Source organism: Sardina pilchardus, chromosome 12, assembly GCF_963854185.1.
Source record: "Sardina pilchardus chromosome 12, fSarPil1.1, whole genome shotgun sequence".
Taxonomy (NCBI): domain Eukaryota; kingdom Metazoa; phylum Chordata; class Actinopteri; order Clupeiformes; family Clupeidae; genus Sardina; species Sardina pilchardus.
Genome location: NC_085005.1, coordinates 30123706 through 30128705, shown reverse-complemented (window position 1 = coordinate 30128705; position 5000 = coordinate 30123706). Strand labels below are relative to the sequence as shown.

The window sequence follows — 5000 nt, the reverse complement described above, 5'->3', positions numbered from 1 at the left end:
TCTGAAACCCTTAGCCTTAACACACACACACACACACACACACACACATGTGCGCGCACACACACACACTGACTAACACATGCAGAAATACACTCGCTGGTGCACACTCGCGCACACACACACACACACACACACACACACTGACTCACACATGCAGAAATACACTTGCTGGTGCACACACACACACACACACACACACACACACACACACACACAGTACGACACACAATCTAATGCCAACTCTTTTACATACCTCCTCCGAACACCAGTACATTCTCTGTTCATATTTATTTGGACATTCTCACGTCACAACAGAGCTTTTCCTCTCTTAACGCAGTGGACACTCCTCCGACAGACATGGGGCAGCTGCGTAGTACTATTCATAACATGGACAACTCATGATATAGACAGATGGTGTAGGAATTAGGAAACCCACAATGGCATGTCGCTCTAAACTCAAACACACATAACCACCATGCATACGACGATGTTCAGAGCGTTGCACTATCGTAAACAGATTTGGGTAGGGTTTTGGCTGACATCTCTCTCCTTCTCTGCTAAGAGTACAGGAGTGTTTGCTTACCAGTGGTACCTCTCCATTTTTGCAGTCCTCTGTCCTCTTGATGTACGTTCACTGCAGAGCAAAAAGCTGATTGAACCGCACATAGGCCACGCCTCCTCAGAGAGAGTTATGTTTTAGTGTCTCTCATTCCAGTTTTTCATGTGTCTGTGTCATCATTATTGTTTACACTTTTAATGTAAGTTAATAATAACAAGGCAGGTTTTTTTTGTTCTGTTTTGTTTTGTGAAGATATTTCTTGGCCAAAACCAGTGTTAGTGTTGGTGCTGATTTATATATATATATATATAAAAAAAAAGTATTTCAAATTGCCATGTATACGTTTATACTTGTTTATTTCTAGAGTTGTTTTGCCCGTGAAAAGCGCATTGTGAAATGGTTTGTGACAGTACGTGACAGTAGAGAATTGTGTCGAGAGGTGAAGTATACCGTTATGGCTTGTTTCTTATCACATGAAAGAGTGCATAAATAAATAACTATAATGAACTGTGTTTGTTTCGTCAATTTATTTTCCATAATAACCTACCATTTGACTTGAACCAAAGTTAGCCTAAAATAGGTGGGGAGGAGTTGAAATAAGTGCCTTTAGCAGATGTACATTGCAGACTACAAAAAGAGTAGCCTATACCCTGGCCAGGCACTGTTCAAACCACTGAGATCAAGCAGACGTCCCTCCTACATGGCTGACAGAAGGACTGAGGAGGAGTTTCTTTCTTCAAGCCATCCTGAACACATATAAAACCCTTTCAAATAGGCTACACAGACTTGCCACACTGCACTTTTTACTCCTTTTCTCAATCTATTTATTCAATTCCTCTAAATCTTTCTTTTATCTCTATAAATAGATACCTCAGACACCTCTGCAGGAAAGTTGAGCAACTGTCATTTCACTAAATGTTTTACAAAGTATCTTCACATATCACAGATACTTTGTATCTAGAAGATTTTTAGGTATGGAATCAAAAAAATACATTTTATTAGAGGGACTGACATTCAATAGGCTGTTCCACTCGAGTGTAAATAGGCCGTTGCAAATAGCTGACTGACTAATCACTCTTTTCAGTGTCCAAAGTTTAGACTACAACTGTTACAATACCAGAATATGTAAAGCCTAACGTTGGCCTGTGTAGGCTACGTCATTGAAACGATGGCTGCCTGTCAACTAGCCTATTGCAATGTTTGTTGTCAATGTCAGGCTAAATGTATTGTTGCTCCATAAACTTGAGCTAATCAAATAAAAATAGAAAGAGCTTTTTTAACATCATTAGGCTACACAACATCACTGCAGGTAGCCAGTAAACCTCTGCATCATGGCATGGCATACGATTAGCCGGACAGTCGTGACCAATACGCTTGCGCAGACGGGCACACGCAGGCCCACACGAGAACTGGTCGGTGGGGGCGACTAGCGTTACCACAGAGCGAGCGCTGGCGCTAGCAACGGAATCACCAGAAGACCGGAATATCTAGCTGCGACAGATACACCGATTCTTTTCGGGAGACAGTAAGAACAAATTATTAAATAGCCGTGTATTATTTGTATTAATAATAACTTATTTTAATAGTTATGAGAGATTAACCACTTCTGTTCAACTCGCCAGCTACTGTAATAGACTGTTACTGGGGCGACGGGTCCCATTCAAAGCCGCTAAGCCCGTGCTGTCAGTGTGTGTGATATTTCCACAGGCCTGCAGAGGGGGTCGGCCGAAATACGCAGTTCTCAGCAATACAGATACAGCAATACTGCACAGCACCATCAGAAGCTAGTGACAGGGTATAAACTTGAGGAGTTAACAAGTGATTTGCAAATAAAATCACAGATCGCCTTAAGTTCGCTAAGTTACTTGAGTTAACGTAAGAGGTACAGTCGATAATGGCAGCCAGCTACCGTTTAGGTAGCCTAGTTTGCTAGCTTGTTTTGCTGTAAAGACAGATAACGTTAGCTAGTTGTGTCAGATAGCCCGATGTCTTCGAGATTATCCAGAGAGCTTGCCTAACGTTACTAGCTTAACTAGCTCGCATGTAATGCTGTACGGGCTTTTAACTGTTGTCACTCGCTAGTAACGATAAGTGGGTAGTGGCCAGAATAACCTTACTTTTTGGAGGGTTACGGGAGGTGATAAATTAGTTGACGTGTGTTCCAAGCCAGTTAGTTAGAGACGTGAATTATTTCTATCATTGCACTTAAATATGAACTTACATTGAGGCGTTTATAGTGCCTTCGGTTAACGTAAACACTTAATTTATCAGAAACTAACGTCAAGCGTAACCTACGTTGATCGTTGTGGGCGACATAGGTTTGCTAATTACAGATATCAAACTTGAACAGACCCAAAGATTCAGACACATGGGCGAATGTTTACACAAACCGCCCCTTAAGTTAGCCACCCGAGGCCTCATGCTGTGTCCACAAGTGTGTTGTCGTTTGTAGGGTGTAACTGTTAACGTCATATCAGTAAACTCACCCCTATTAGTCATGCGATGTCTTGGCCTGGACCACACTTGCTTGGATCAAATATAAATTGTACATATATCCATGCGTATCGTTTTGAGCTGCATTCTTGCTGCAGACATGAATGGATCTATGGATACCAGTGCTCTCTAGATAGCCTGAGTCATGCACTATGACAGAATATCCATCACATTGACCTATTTTGCGCAAATACCGATGACCAAAGTGGCCAAAAGATGTACGCCTGCTTTTAGAAATAATAATTGCGGTAGTTTACTCCTTTTGAATGACGTGCAGTTCAAAGGCACGCAATATATCTTTTGAGGACAGATCTGTGTAGAATGTGAATTAAATGAGCTCGTTAGTAGTAGGCCATGCGATGAATACAATCGGCCGGGGATTACAGTTTTTATTGGCCTTGTAAAGCTGTTTATTATTGGCCGAACGTGGTGCTGACGAGCAGACTCTCTTTATCATCAGAAACACACACAGCGCCCCCACTACCCCCCACACACACACACACACACACACTCTCTCTCTCTCATACTCACACACACATACTCTCTCTCTCTCTCTCTCTCTCTCTCTCTTTCTTTCTCTCTCGCACACACACACATTCACAAAGCAGTGTTGGTGTCAGAGCGCATGGAATTCATACTTTACTGAGAAACAAAGGACTCTCTCTCTCATGGCATCTCTTTACAGGCGCTGTGAAACTGTCTGTGGCCTGTTTTCACACCCAGTGTGAAAGAGTGTATTCAGTGGTCCTTAAACTTAGGCTCTCTCATCTGTGAGAGGGGTGTGTGTGTGTGTGTGTGTGTGTGGGAGGGAGGGGGTTGTTAATGATGAACAGGCCTTAGTTTTGTGTGTGTGTGTGTGTGTGTGTGTGTGTGTGTGTGTGTGTGTGTGTGTGTGTGTGTGTACTTAATGTAAAGTTTTAAGTCTCTCAAGCTTGTTTGAAATCTCAGATGATGAATACTGATTACATCTCATTTGCACAAACACATTGTCTGTTGATAAAATCCCATTAATAACCAATGAGGAGGGCCCTTGGCCTTTGCTGCATAGCCATGTACTGTAGGCTAGCTTACCTGTATGTCTCAATGTGCTCCAGTCTTGGGAGACCTTGATATACACAAAGCCTCAGGCCTAATGATGAAAGTGACTCAAAAGACTGCACTTACACTTGCACACTCACAACAACCCACCTGTTATGCAGAGCGCATTTCATTTCATTTTCACCCCTGACAATACTCTATATAACATATTACACCCTCAATGTTACCCCCTTCGTTTTGACTTTTGTGAAGTGACCTTGAGTTTGAGAAAGGCCCTATATAAATGTAACCTATTATTGTTATTATTATTATTGTTGTTGTTGTTGTTATGATTATGATGATTATGATTATTATTATTATAGTTATTATGCACTGCAGTGACATACAGTAGAATACAGCACCAGCACCCCTGTCTGTGGCATGGTATCACACCCGGTGTGAAAGAGAGTATTCAGTGGTCTTTAGAACTTAGGCTCTCTTATCTGTGAGAGGAGTATGTGTGTGTGTGTGTGTGTGTGGGAGGGATTGGTGGAGGCAGGTTTGTTAATGATGAACAGGTCTTAGTTTTGTGTGTGTGTGTGTGTGTACTTACTGTAAGTTTTAAGTCTCTCAAGACTGTTTAAATCAGATTAGATTATAGGTAAATAGATTATACTGATTAGATCTCATTTGCACAAACACATTTTCATAGCACAACATATTACACCCTCAATGTAGTTTTCTCCCCTCCCCTTTCATATTGACTTTTGTGAAGTGACCCTGAGTTTGAGAAAGGCGCTATATAAATATAACTTATTATTATTATTATTATTATTACCTCCGCTAAGGAGGTTATGTTTTCATCGGGATTTGTTTGTCTGTCTGTCTCTTTGTTTGTTTGTTTGTTTGTTTGTTTGCAAGATTACTCAAA

General features: G+C 41.4%; 2 protein-coding genes across 5 annotated transcripts in view; both read left to right on the top strand.

The window, feature by feature from the left end:
- The window catches only part of LOC134098199 (dihydropyrimidinase-related protein 5-like), a 28114-nt gene extending 27254 nt beyond the window's left edge, over positions 1-860 (top strand). For both annotated transcript variants that reach the window (XM_062551188.1, XM_062551189.1), the window contains one exon: positions 1-860. This exon is cut by the window's left edge and continues 1778 nt beyond it. The gene's annotated coding sequence lies outside the window, so the exon portion shown is untranslated.
- Positions 861-1962: 1102 nt separating this feature from the next.
- Positions 1963-5000, top strand: part of mapre3b (microtubule-associated protein, RP/EB family, member 3b) — a 23936-nt gene continuing 20898 nt past the window's right edge. For 2 of the 3 annotated variants that reach the window (XM_062550531.1, XM_062550528.1), the window contains exon 1: positions 1963-2084. The gene's annotated coding sequence lies outside the window, so the exon portion shown is untranslated. The remainder of the gene's footprint in view (positions 2085-5000) is intronic. The other variant, XM_062550529.1, reaches the window with a different exon arrangement.